At 38.2% G+C, this 15074-nt stretch overlaps 1 protein-coding gene across 7 annotated transcripts in view; it reads right to left on the bottom strand.

Moving 5' to 3' along the window:
* CDK14 (cyclin dependent kinase 14) overlaps positions 1-15074 on the bottom strand; it is a 357378-nt gene that overhangs the window by 227534 nt on the left and 114770 nt on the right. The gene's annotated exons all lie outside the window — the stretch shown is intronic.

Below are 15074 nucleotides of genomic sequence, written 5' to 3'. Positions count from 1 at the left end.
ACGGGCTTGTGGCATATGTCTTCCTATTTTTCAAAGAGGGAGTGAGATAGGAGCCTTTAAAGGATCATGTCAATTTTCTTAGTCTGGGTGGGTGGGGCTCAACATGCCTCTTCATCCACAGCTGGAAAATAATGCTGGAATGAACATGGCATCGCTTTGTCTCTTGTGGAATGATTTAGGGGTTAAAGAAAGGCAGCCTCGGTAGAAAGCTAGCAAATACCTATTTTTACAAATATTTTAGTAAACAAAATCAATCACAGTGAAAATAAGGCATACTGTTCTGTAACTGAAAAGAGAACGACATGGAGTGGGTATGGGAGAAGAACAAAGATCTCATAATAAAGTGAATGACATCCAGTCACAGTGTAACTTACACTAAAAAGCAACTCAAAATAATGAACTACTAGACTTTTAAGCATAATTAGAATATGAATAATATCTAGAACATTTAAAAAACATTTTTAAGGACAGGAAATAACCTTAATTCTGGCTAGATCTCTTTGATGCCTATTATAAGATTTGTCTTAAATTTTTATTTCCTATCCAAAAATATGCTAAGCACGCAAACTACAAAATGGTAAGATTCGCTCAAGTAACTTGCAAACTAATTTCCAACATTAAAAAAAAAGCAATAAAGGGATGAAGCAAGCTGGCAGACACTACAGCAGCAAAACCCAGTGATAATTCAAGTGAAGATGAAATTTTTTTCCAGGCTAAATCAGGTGAAAGAGTTTGTATCAGAAACTGCCAGCGATGCTGTATCACCAACAGCAAAGCACTTTGGTGCCAACACCGCTGGTCATCCACTTTGCAATCACATCATCGAAAATATGGTTTAAGTGTACTTTTCACATCTAAAGGCCCTATTAGCTCACAAGGAACAGATAAGCTGTCCTCCTCCTGCCTTTGCTCTGTGGTCTCTGGGTACTGTCTCAGTTCTCACCCTGTCATTTAATTGTCATTTACTCTTGCAGCACTCATCAACAATGTTAATTGAATTTAAGGTGCAAGCAATTGGGAGGAAACAGAAAACCATACAACAGACCCACAGGATTTTTGCTTTATTCACTGTGGAATACAACTGAATCTAAATTAGGATGACTGCAAACTTTACAAATTTACCTTTAAATTACAGTGAAGATCTGTATTAACATGTCAGTGTCTAGAGCAGCATGTGCTTATTTAAACCTTGTGGACATTGTTCAACTTTGAAATTTGCATTTTAAAGGACAAAAATTTTCCTTTAAGCAAAAGATGGTAAGCCCTGTATGTTTCTTTAAAAAGCAGCTGGCCCTCAGAGAAAGCAGGAGAGGTGCTAGAACAGAAAAGACGGGCTGAAGGAATGTCTCAGCTTCACAGAGTTGACAGCCACAGCTGATAGTGACAGGGTGATGCGAAAGTTAAGTGATGCTTAGAAGAGACCTAGTTGAGGTAAGCCAGTCGTTTCTATCCTCCTACTTATGCTAAAAACATCCCCATAATTTTCAAGTACAGATTCACCATTACCTGTGTAGATGCATGACACCAACCAAACTATGGATCTAAATCCATATTGGAAGGCATTCTGAGCAACAACATAATTAAAACACACCCAAGAAATGTGAGAGAATACATTAAAGGGATCTGCCAGCATAACCCATTAACACCACAGGTGGTAAGAAATTTTTTTTTTTTTTTTTTTTAAAAGGCCAACTCAACAGCCAACAGCTTGTCTGTCTACTACATACAGATATAAAACATCACTTCCCAGCCCCCTTGAAAATATACACCGTTCTTCCATCTTGTTGTGTCATGCATCAATTATAATTATGGCAATTTCCTGTTTGCTTTTCCAGATAAATTTTTTTTTATAGAATCATAGTAATTAACAATGACAGTGGCAAAATTGATAGCACTGCCTCTTAAAGTAACAGTTCCTGTATGATGACACTATTGCCTTGCCAAACTTTAAACAAACGTCCTCATCTTTTACAGTTTGTGTCAAATAGCGTTTGTTCCAGTCAAAACAGGTCAGCCTTTTCCAAGAGAGGATGAGAGAACAAATACGCTCTTTAATGTTGGTGACCTTTTCTTCAAACAGTTCTCAGATCTCATGCATTGAAAGGCGGCCTTCAAAAGTTACACTTTAGGTCAAGGACATGCTTTTTCTCGTTTCTGTGAAAAATCTGTCCAATTTGTCAAAGTTTACATCTAGTCAGTAGAAAATCATACTTTAAAGCTGCATTTTAGCAGCTAAAATCTCCCAGAGAATCCATCCTCCCTGAACAAGCTTAAACATTCAGATATTTGGCAGAAGCAGAAGAAGTTCGAGCCAAGAAGTTTGGAATCCAATATCAGTTATAGATGGGACAATCTCAGTGGCAAAACTCTTCTGACAGTTTCCCCAAAAATCACAGTCCAAAACCTGTTCTTAGCTGAACACATCTCCAAGTCCTTTGCTCCATTTCTGCTCCCCTCTCTCTTCAACCCCGCCAATGACAAAAAGGGTGGGAAACACTAGCCCTGTCCAAGTAGACTCCCCATCTCCATCCCACAGGCTTCTGGCTGAGCCCAGTCAAAGTCACCAACCCTTCCCATCTTCCTGTTACTGCTTTCTACACCTTGTGCTGCTTTGAACGGCCCCTGTAATTCGCATTCTTCCAGACCCGCTGTTGTAGTGGTAATCCTCTTCCCAAGATCCTCACACCAACATCTATTCTTAACCACCAGCTTTTGACATCACTTCTCTCCTAGTTCTCCTCTGTACCACTGCCTAGGCATGGACACTGCTAAGCGTTTCAGTGGGGCAGTCTTCTTCTTCCAGGCTGTCCAAGCACAGTAGAAAGGGGAGAAAGGACGCTAGAGGGAAAACAGGAGGGAAAAGGGAACAAAACCACATGGATAACGCATGCAGAGTTTTTAACTCTGTCAATATCAGGGGAAACAAAAAAAACCAAAAAAAACCCACAACTAAACACAAAGGGGAAGGAGGTAGACACTTTTGCAACAAAATTTGCCATGTGAAAAGCCAGTTTCACAAGGAGACTTGAATGCCATTCACAAGCTCAGGACAAGCCAACAAACCAAAACCCCAGAGCTTAGACCAAGGTTCATGATCCCAGAGAGTACACAACCCCTGAGATAAAGACAATTCTTTAGTGGGTCTCTTTAAATATGTCTTGTTTATTGTTATGGCTGAACACAAAAGTGACTTGCTAACCCAATGCATGAGGCATGAAGGGTTTTGTCCCAGATGAGAAATGGAACAGAATACAAGTAGGGCACCTTAGCGAGCAGCAGGATCTAGAATGAGAACTACAATATGCCTAGACCACTGTATTTCTCTGTAACTTCCATTTTCAATTAGAAAGACTAAAGCAAATAAAATACTAACAGGTTGTGTGGCTGGATCAATAAGTGTAGCAGTAACTAACTGATGAGCTCCTTTGTATTTACAAACATCAAGTGAGGAAATAAAACTTTAGCTCTTAATTAGATTTGACCAAGCACAGATTGGACTAGACCACTCAGCATACCAGTATATTGCTGAACATCACAGAGCTACTGGATATAATCTCTTTATAAATGTACCAGTATTGCATGGTCAAAGACAAGACTCTATCATCTCACCAGCTGAATCCAAAAAAATCTGCTCAACACTGACACAAGATTCCTCAGTGCTGTGCAACTGCACAGAAGCTGAATGTTTCCAGTGTAAGCAACAATGGTACGCCCGTAAGACCAAGGTTTGGGAATATAACAAAACCATCACTGCTTAAAGCAGTTTCTGAACCTCCAAAAGTCTTTGGAACACATGTTGCTCTACATAAGCCTTTTCCAAGCAACTCTTGAAGCAAGCTCATCTGCAACTATTTTGAGATACTGCAAAAGGTCAAATGCATTTTTAGTCTCTACAACTAAAGTGAGAACAACTTAATATGCAGGAAAACACAGCTCAGCCACTACAAAGTCCTTGGAGCTCTTTACTAGTGATTTGCTGCTCATCATCGCCTCATCCCAAGTAAATCAAAGAATGACTTCAACAAACCCACCAAATTCTGTGGGCTGAGTTTTTCTGGCAAGGGAACACAGTCTGATCTGAAAAAGGGCACAGGAATTAGGACAGAAGCAAGTACCCATAGATGCTAATGAATTTCTTTCCTCCATCAGCATGACTAGTCAGCGTGTATGCTACAGCAGACACTTTGCAACAGTAAACTGCATGTCTGAAAGAACTTACTAAATGAGGAATACTAAACCCCCGTTCCAACACATGCCAGAAAGCTTTAGCTAAAAATCAAGAACTGATTACATCCGAAAGTCTAAGAGCACATTCCAGTTCAGATATGCATATTAAAATAGTGGCAGCCAAAGTGCTAACGCTCACAAGGCTAAACATCCTCCCTGAATTCCGACATTCAGTACTTCAAATAGCACCAGCCCTATGAAAGCAGAACACAAATGTTCCCAAACAGAAAAAGGAAAGATCAGTCCATGAAACAGGCATAGGAACACTACTCATTTATTTCTAATTAGGACTCAGCATCCCAGTGATGACAGATCACAGACTTCAACAGGCCCATCAAAATACCTCTCCCCCAGCTGGTTAGGATGCTTGCATATGACAAGCTGATAACATTCAAAACAAACAGACAAGATCTCCACAGATAAACAAACCTGGTCTGAGGCAGTAAAACACATCCCTCTCCCAAAGTTCTCTGTGACCACAATAAGCTACATGTAAAATATTAAGAACCATTTATTTGAGAAGAAACTACGGTTGGGTATCCATATCTTGAAGGTATCTTTAACCTTAACTACACAATGAGTGCTACACATCATAGGAACTGTGGTGGTGTCACTGCCATGAAGGAGTATATAATTATCTGCAGGTGTTTTTCCAACAGGTTGTTGGGCTTTAACAAGTGCCGTTAATAAAACCTAGTCCTTTTGTAAGTTTGGCTTTCATTTCACTTGAGGAACTTTTATAAACATGTTTACATAATTCTCAAAGATGTAGGTTTATAATTCTGTCAATGATTTTACAAGCTTAATGGCCTCTGTAATTAAAACAAATGAATGAGAAACTAAACTACTTTAAATTTATGCACTTCAGTCAACCATAAAAAAAGCAAACTCTGCAAAGAACTTGGATGCATGAAACAGAGTAAAACCCACCTTTTTGCTGACAGCTCCAAAGCAATGTACAGAAAAGGACATATTCTTCTTAATGGTGTGCTTAGACTCTTAAGTATTTTGAAACCTAAAATCCTAAGAATAGAGATTAATGCAATCTCTATTCTAATTTCCAGACCTAGATGCATCTGAGAAATACTTTTACTCCAGAGGTATAATTTAAAGTAAACAAACAAACACACACACACTAGAATAAAAGCTCATACTGTGATACTGAAGGCTCAAAAACATAGATTCTCTTTTCAGAAGCATATCTATTATCCAAGATGTTTTTCATTTAAACCTCATTTGCTCTTTTTATTTAAACCTCAAGCTTTTAATTAGTATATTTTTAAATAAAGGAACTTAATTAGAACTAAATAGCACTGATAACAAAAGCTCCAAGTTCCTTACTAAAAAAAAAAAATTAAAAAAAATCAATCCATCTAAAAGGAAGTCAATTAAGACTTGAAAATGTCACAAAATTTGTTTAAAAATTTAATATTATGCCTCAATGATTTTTTTTATTTAATCAGTTGACATACATTAGCAAGTAAAAGGCTGGATCACATCATATGCCTTTTTAAGGTCAAATAATCTTAAGTTGCAGTAATTATAACCCAAATTTCTTCGTGGAACTAAAACTTTCGTCATCTAAACTTCACTAAAGCACTTGATTTAACAGCAACAACATAACAGAAGTTCATTCTAGAAAAAAGGAAAGGAATAAAATCCCCTGATACCTAAGGATTTTTTTAAGGACCAGCAGTTTCCTATTGCCTCAGAGGGGTTAGAAGTTGCTTCATGCTTTTGAACTCTGATCAGGAGTTGTTCACATGCAATGAAACAAATTCTTTGAATGTGACATTCTACCTTCTTGTCCACAGCCATAAAAATGGATGAAAAACATGAATGCATGGGCTGATGGCGAGATGGGAAGGTTATTAATGCAATTCATAAGCCTCTTGGAGTACTGGCAGAAATCCGACAGAAAGGTGTTAAGAAAGTCTTGAACCCATTATCCACACATATATACTCTTATAGGTTATTTAGTTCGACCTCCTCAATAGAAGGAGCAATTTTGAAGCTCATAGATTTTTACTGAGCGTATGTTTAGAAAGACATCCATTCTCTCGCAACAATCCAGCTGTAAAAGTGCCCCCAACTCTCATCCACGTTTGGTAGAGTGGGAAGTCCATCTAATCCTTACACTGATAACTTAAGCAAAGCTTGTTTAATCAGGCTTTGAATGGAGACTATACATTGCTCCAAAATCTTTTATTTTGCCTTTATAAAGATTTGTGCTTATTTGTGCAAGCAAGGCAGCAGCATACAGACACACATCAATACCTATCACTTGAGTTTTGTTTGTGAGCTGCAGCTACAATCCTTAGCTTCTCCACTGGCATGCAAAATAAAGCATTTTTGATTATGCAAATAGTCCTCTGCTTTGTGAATAGGGCCTCAAGTGATTCAAATGTTAATTCTGTTAGAAATCTTGAAGCAAAGCCAGTATTTCAACCATGTCAGCTTTATAACCAAGACTTTCTGAGAAACACGTAATTGCAAATTGAAAAATATCTTTTAGGACCACAAATACATTGAGATAAAGCAACCTGGAAAAGTGTGAAAGTTCTTTACAGCTTTTTGTCAACGGGCCTACAACCTGCTGGGTTTTGCTTTGAGTTAGATGCCCCTTCAGGAACTGGCAGTTTCCTACTGGTGGCAATGTAGGCACTGCTATACTGAGAAAACCAGAAATGAAACATCAAAAGCAAATTTTTATCTTGTCCAGAATTTAATGTGCTAAGTGTCTGGGGTTTGTGTCTTCTCATTTTCTTAATAAAAACCTCACACAATCCAGTGAATGTTTGTATGAAAATGTTCTCGCCAGTATTAAACACATTTTTCGAGCCCTGACAGCACACAAAAGAGCAAGCGGGCGCCCTGGATTTCAAAGAAACAGGGGGAAAGGAAGTGAGTGTGTGTGTGCGTGTGTGTGTTGTTCTGCCATTTGAGGGCAAAATGTGTAAAAAGTAGAGTAGATTATATTTTTTCCCAGTTATAAAATTTTGGAAATATTTGGACCACATAAAAGTAGGTCAATTTGACTGCTTCCAAACTAGAACTTCAAAATGTATTGACTTAACAGCTTTTCTTTTTACTTTGCAAGTACAGTTTTGATTTTTTTTCCAGTCAGTTGTATCTACCCTATCACAGTAACTTCAGTTACTTTGTCCTCTCAAGTTTTAAGAGATATGAGGGAAGGGAGGATGTTTTCAGATGGCAGCCAGCCACACTGGCACTGCCATCACCCTGTCTGCGAAGCTAGCATGGTGGTACACCAAGATTCCCACCACCTTCTTGGCTTTCTTGATTGCTTCTGCTCAGGAAAACCAGGTGATAATTAAGACTAAATAAAACCCGAGGACATTTGTTATATAATTACCTGAGCTGTACAACTAAGATGGGCTTCACATAACCAGTTCTCAGCTTAAGTTATCCATAGACACAAAAAGGGTGTTAGGAATCTTACACAGGAGATTCAGAGCAAAACATTAAATACTTAAAATTAGCTCTCATTGACAGCGCAAGCTTTGAGCATCTTCTTAAGGCAAAATCCACAGCATCCTTATTCACATTAACCCCTTCCTAACATCCCAAAGTAACAGTCAAAAAAACCTAGTTGGTACCACTGCTGCACTGATTAAGGGAACTCTGAAGCTTCACAAAACAAGGAGGACAAACAAGCTATATCAGATCAGTAAGGATACAAATCACCAAGTTTAGCACAGCTAATATATCCTTATTTACAAGGCTTCCTCCATTCATTTTGTTCTTAGTTCACTTTTCACTTAGCTCCAGCTAAACCTGCTGCCAGCTGAGAAGCTGTGGAAGTTTGTGACAAGAGGCCCAGATCTTAAAAATTCAGAAATACATAGTTCCAGATTCTACACCTGTATATCCCATCGCGATGACTTTTAGACTCCACTGTCATGGCTTGTATTTTAATAAATGGGTCAGAGGTGGAAGGTTATGATATCCTATTACCAGTCTCTCAACCATCCAGTTCCCCTTCAACTCAGCAGAAAAATGCAATACATTATCAGCTTCTTTTTCTGTATTGCTTACTCAGGAGGAACATTCCAAAGTAAAATAATGTGGATATTCATTTTCATTGCTTTGAAGAAGACAGTAAAGGTCAATTTCTAATTTTGAAATGCTACTCTCTTCATATTGATTATAAAGCCTGAAAGCAGTAACTCCACCCACGCTGCAAGAAGAGATCCCATTATGAAGCATGTGTTTCAGCTCCATATAATTCCTGAATGATAAATCTCCCACCTCTCTCAGCAAAACCTGAAAATTTGAACAAAAATGTTTGCAACACAATCTTCAGCCTATGGAAAAATACAAGAGAAGAAAAGGAGCAGCACTGTCTCCCAAAGGAATGGCCTGACCCAGACAACTGTGCCTACAGCATCCAGCAGCAGTTTAGACCAAAAAAAAAAGCATCCTGTGAAGAAAAAGAAAACAAAAACAAGGGAGGAAAAGAAAGAATGTCTTTTTTTTCCCCTCACATATATAATTTCAATATAAGATGTATTTGCTAACACTTTTTCCACTGTTTTGATTATAACTGATGGTTTTCTTCCTGTGAGGAAGGTATTAGTGCATGCTTCTTATTGATTACAGTGGCTGCTGTCATACTTCACGCCAGTACAAAGATGTAGGCTACTGAAAATATTTCCCTAGTATTCTTAAGTTTAGAAACAATTCATGTTTAATATCTTAAGCAAAGTAAAGTGATCTAAACACAGCATTTTACCGTACTGGGATTTTTTACTTCCCTGAATAGACAACATACTTAAGGAAGAATTGAATCATTACCACAAAAGATGGCAATAAAAGGCAGCAGAGCAAAATACTGCAGTGGCCTCATCCTCTTTCAGGCTGCCCATCTTCTCAACTAGCAAGCCTCTTCTGAAGGCACGGCCCCATCATTTGCAAATAAGAATCTTTCTCCCTTTCATATAAGAGAGATTCATATAGATACTAGGACAGAATGGTATCTTGTGTCTGGAAGGGACTAACGGTGCTTAATTTTAGGGCCTGCTTACAAAGAACTTATAAATTTGCAGTAAACTAGTTGGGTTTTATTCAAAGGAAAAAAAAAAGTAGTTATTGTGCTGTGGATGGAGACAAAAGCATTGAAAACAAAGGCACCATTGTGGATCCAGCAGTAGCACGTGCACGTCTTCATTGTTATACTCGTGCCTGAAGAACCAGGACCGTTTCATACCGTATTTCTAAATAAATTACACACATCAGGAGAATTAGGATAATTCATTCACAAAATTTCTGTGTTAAAAACAAAAAACTGTTCTGATGATGTGTTTATGAATGATGACTGTAGTTAGTAGCAAGAAGATTGCCACGTGTCTCAGACATAACTTCTGACAAAAATTGACATCTTTCATGGGAAGCATTTTGTCTTTATCTAGATGTGGGTACACATCCAACTCACATTAGACATACTCTGGGTTGATCAAAGCCAGTACGTGACTCTTCACAAAGGATTTGGTTGTTTGGGGGACAGGGTTAATCGGCTTTCTATGTCAAGTCTTTGAGACATACAAGAGACACATGCACACACAATATACATACGTGCCCACACACTTCTTTGCATACATGTAGTGATGTATTTCCTTCAAGGGGGGAGAGATTTAACACCAGGAAACCAGACAACCTTCTCACATCCTTATTTTGCACTTACCCAAAGTTAAAACCAGTTCTGCTGAGATACAACAGTCACCTACTCGTTTAACAGGTACAAAAGGCTAAGGAGAAAACTCAAGCTAACTGAACCAGTTCTTACGTCCTTATTTTGCACTTACCCAAAGTTGAAACCAGTTCTGCTGAGATACAACAGTCACCTACTCATTTAACAGTACAAAAGGCTAAGGAGAAAACTCAAGCTAACTGAACCAGTTCTTACGTCCTTATTTTGCACTTACCCAAAGTTGAAACCAGTTCTGCTGAGATACAACAGTCACCTACTCATTTAACAGTACAAAAGGCTAAGGAGAAAACTCAAGCTAACTGAACCAGTTCAAACACTGAGTTGCCACCTTGCTCTGATATTTTCAAAACACAGTACACAGCAGTGGAAAAACACACACAAAGCACTCAGAGGTCTTGACAAAGACAAATGTCTCTGTGCAGATTTAAGTCCCCACTTTAATCACAAGGCTAAAAGGTACTGTTGCTAAGATTATTCCTTTCACAAAAGGGAGCTGGAACAAAATAAAAACAATTTGAAGAATTGGCTAGGTTCAGGAGACATTTCTTTGCCTCAACACCAGTGGTATCAAAGTCTTCTTTCACCAGGTGGCCACAGAAGGTATTGGCACTTGGAAGGCATCTCCCTTAGGATATCTAAGCAATTCAAGCTGAGATGCCATCACTTGCTAGCATCTCCATTCATATTAACAACTAGCTAGTATCTGTATCAGCAATTCAATCCACTCCAACTGGGACGTGGTCACAGGGTAAAAACCAATGCTAATTGGAGCAGGATTAACTTAGCTGTACATTTTATGGTGGTAACATGTGCTATAAGAGGATGTTAAATTTGCATACAGCATAAAAAGACTGACCCTCACCAACTTCCACTCAAACAAGAAAGCCATGAGGGCTGCATAAGGGTTCTGTATGACTTACAGTTATGTATTGTAGTTATATATGAAGACAGGATTGCCACCCTCCTTATATCCTCCATATTCTGTAATTGCCATCTTTTTTTCTACCCTTCCCATCATACTATGAGGAACAGCGAGAGCAGAAGACCAGACAAATCTGTAAGGCAACAGTTCTGACTCCTGCATTAAATGGGGAAGAGAAGAAATGTTTTTTGAGCAGAAGAAAACTGCTCAGAGCAGAAGGCCCCAGCAAGGCCAAAAGCCAAGTCAGACAGCCCTGAAACTCAGGTCAGAGGAAACTGTAGGCAAATGCCTTACTGAGAAGGGTTCAATAACACCCCTGAACTAATGGATTTGTTACCTTCTAGCACTGGAACTAGCACGAGATCCCTTATCCAACAGCTTCCATGTGAATACTGAAGATGCACAGACAACTTCTTCAGTGGAAGCAGGGCAGAGTCTGAAAGGTCTACGATTAAGCTAACTGATAACAAGGATGAGGAAAGGATTCCTGATAGAGAAATTATGATATTAAAAAATAATAATAATAATCAAAAAATCCTCAAAGTGTCACCCCATTCTTTTCTTGCTTGAACTGTGCCCAAGAACAAAAGCCAGAAGAAGATCACAGCTTGCACATCAAAAGTACTGAATGAAGATTCAATTGATATAGCCGTGTTCCATCTCAGCAGGCTACAGATAAAATATTGGAGGGGGAATGGGAGGAGGACAGAGGGGACAGAATATTCTGTGGAACAGATTTAGCTCTATGAAGCTGGATAATTTGGACTTTTCATTTGTACTTTTCAGAAAAGCATGACACTTTTCCCACATGATGGGAGTTCATTATAGAGTTTAAAATTTATATCACGATTCTCAAAGGGAAACACCATCTTTTATGTTGCATTTATGTAATCCCAGCTCTCCTGAAGGTTTTATAATTGTGAGAATGTGTTAACTGATGTGTTAGATGGTAAAAAGAAAAAAAAAAAAAGAAAGGAATAAAAAAAAGGAAAGGCTATGCTCAGCCTATGAATAGCAAGGAACAAAGAAACAAGCAGGACAGACTTTATCAATCTCTACCATTTCTGAGCACCCTACATGCCTTCATTTAGTCCACCAAAAGCCTTCGTTTAGTCCACCAAAAAGAAGTGGGGAAGGAGCATAGCACAATTTGGATACACTGAAAAGCAAGATATAACAACATCACAGTAACCACTCGCACTGTATCTGAGATTGGAAAACTATAAGCTCTCCCATGTTCATCTGAGATGACCAGAAATTCAGTTCACCTGTTTCAGCCAGTCAGTCCAACTGCTTTCAGAGCAAGGCAAATGAATACTGTCAGTAAAAAAAATTAGCAGCCAGTCATGGCTGGGGAGAACAGCAGGAGGGAAAGCAGAATAAAGATGAAACCTCCTGCTGCTTTGAAGCTCCACATCACCGAGGAGCTAACATGCTTCTCTCAGACATACACAAATGCACACAAACACACATGCAGGAGAAAGCACAAATGAAATACGGTTGAAAATCTGAGCTATCAAAAAAATGTTCAGTCATAAAAAATCCAGAAATTAAAAGTAATTTTTCTATTATTAATGTTCAGTAAGAATGAACATACATTTCTCTACAACATGACAGTGTATTTAATAATAAGTAACATCCAAAAGTTTTGGAAATTTTAAAAGCTGATTTCATTTCATAAGAAAGGTCCCAGGAACATCCTTTTCCAAATGTATTGTGGTTTTTGAAGCCCAGCCTGTCTTAATTTGGAAATCCTATATTCCCCTTTTATCTTGAGGAAGCATACAGTTTGGGTAAGGCTGCAGGATGCCCATAACAGAAAGAGACCAGACAGAGTAATTAAAATTGCTGGAGTTTCTTTACTTTTGAATACTTCTTGACCTTAAATATCCAGTGACAAAGTGTCCCAGAGGTTCTTGACTTGTGTGTTTTATTTTTAACAACACTGAAAAACAAAGCTGTTATGACTACAATCTGCACTGGCTTTGCAGGGACTTTACAATTAATTGAGCTGTAGCTATTTAGCCTGTAGTAGGCACCAACTCTGCCAACTCTGTAGGCAATGAAAAAGTTCCCCAAGCTACAGCCAAGCTACTGTCCTTTTCTTTTTTTACTTAAATGCTCCAAAGCAATGTGGCTTTTGGGGAGAGTGAACTTATCCTCAGACTCTAAAAACATAAAGACACAAAACCCCTATAGTAACTCATGTGACATGCATGCTCAGAATAGTTACATCTCTATAACCTTAAACATAATCTCTTGAAGTTCCCTGAGGCTTGTTGAGCCAGACACATATGAAGCTTTTAAGCATTTCAGTTATGGAAATTCAAATTTCTTGACTGGACTTCGTGAAGGAAATGTGAAAGACCTCCAAACTCCTGTCTCTCAAAAGAAAGCAGCTGTCAAGCTTCCTTAATTTAAAAAAAAAAAATTAAAAAACCCTGCATAAAAGGAAGAATAGGTTTATTTTTTGTAAGAGGATGATTTAACTTCCAAAAAAAAGTCTAATTTACTCTTTACTGGCAGACAAAGATGGGATTCCCATTGCAGTTTTCATGTTTACCTTCTACCGGTAGATCAACCAACAATGACTCCTAAAAAAATAGGCAGATATTGTTTCACTGTGCCCTTGACCTACAGCATACAACCTTCCAGACCTACTCTAACACAATGAATAGGAGGCTTATCACCGTGAGTCATCTAACTAGTGCCATGAGGTCATCTGTTGACTTAAAGTTGTAAAGATCATTATGCTATATATCAGTCAAAAATCACTGAGCTGGGAAGTGCGTGCCGTAACTCAGGTCATAATTCAATATGAGGTCACAAGAATTATATCTACTGAGTAAAATATAATTTTCTGTAGCCCTTCCTTAGATGGTATGGGTACAGGCTGTGCTATTTCTCTTGGATAATACAGAAGCACAGCTGCTTTACATCACTTGCAGTATTGTTACTACAAGCAGTATTTTCCATTGTGCACCCATTAGGAACACCGAGCAATAAATTACACATTCACTTAGGTAAGAGCTCTCTCTTGGCAAACTGCTGATCTTCCCTGTACTTTTTTCTTAGCAGTTACTCTGCTTCGATTTTCCACAGATAAAAGTTTTGTGAAGATTTATCCCCTCCAGCCTGACAACTTCAGAAGGGGAGGCCTCAGAAAACCTCCCAACCTCAGAAAGTTTGCCCAGTCTGGGGCATAAAGGCAGACTCACGTTTCTTTCTTAAAGACTCTTTAAGGTTTTCATGTTTTGTTTCTCTTCTTCCCTCCTACCACACAGTGAGATCTGGATGGAAGAGGCCTGAAACTCTGAAAACTTTTGAAGATGTTTTGTGGCCAAGAATTAAGTATCTCTCCTCTCCGCTCTATACTGGCACTCAAATGCATTAAGTTTTCTCCCACAAGTCACAAAACAAATTTATTCAGTATGCATGCTGAACTGCTCTTTAAAAATTTAAGTTAAAGAAATTTATTAAGCAAATCCTGTGTTCTTTGTAGCTTTATAATGCAAGACAGCTGGCTGTTTCCAAAGCATTTATGTGCTATTTTTCCACACTGCTATCCATACGTGGCATTAAGGTAACAGCCTTCGACACTGGAGTAGATGGAAAATTATTATCTGGACAACTGTCAAACAGAAGATGTAGAGACAGTCTCTGACCTGAACATTTTTAAATGTGAAACACAAATAGGTACAAATACATATTAATAACAAGATGTAAATACAAAAATTAATAAAAAGAGAAATAAACTAGAAATTGCCTAATCACAGCATTTAAATGGCAAAGTACAAAAATACCTATAAAACATGCCTGGTTTGGATGATGCTTTGAAACATCATCTAGGCCTATGGGAAATGAAACATTACCATATACTAAAACACTAGAATAGAGTTTTATTACTAATAGTAAATCAAATTAAGCAGACCAAAGGAGCGGCGATATTTCCAAGGGTGGAAAATGAAAAACAAATACGAACCAGTTTTCATTATTAGGTTGGGGAAGAATTAATTTTAGTGCCCAAGAAAGGAACACAGTAAGCAAGTTAACCTCACAAGCAAGGTAGCAATAAAACCAAGGGATGTTTGTCTACATAACATATCCAAAAAACAAATCTTTGTCATGCTGGATATAAGGAATATTATTACTCACAAATCAAACAAGATAACTACAGAATCATAAATCAAGCTG

This window comes from Mycteria americana, chromosome 2 (assembly GCF_035582795.1).
Source record: "Mycteria americana isolate JAX WOST 10 ecotype Jacksonville Zoo and Gardens chromosome 2, USCA_MyAme_1.0, whole genome shotgun sequence".
Taxonomy (NCBI): domain Eukaryota; kingdom Metazoa; phylum Chordata; class Aves; order Ciconiiformes; family Ciconiidae; genus Mycteria; species Mycteria americana.
This window is presented reverse-complemented; position numbering and strand designations above follow the sequence as displayed.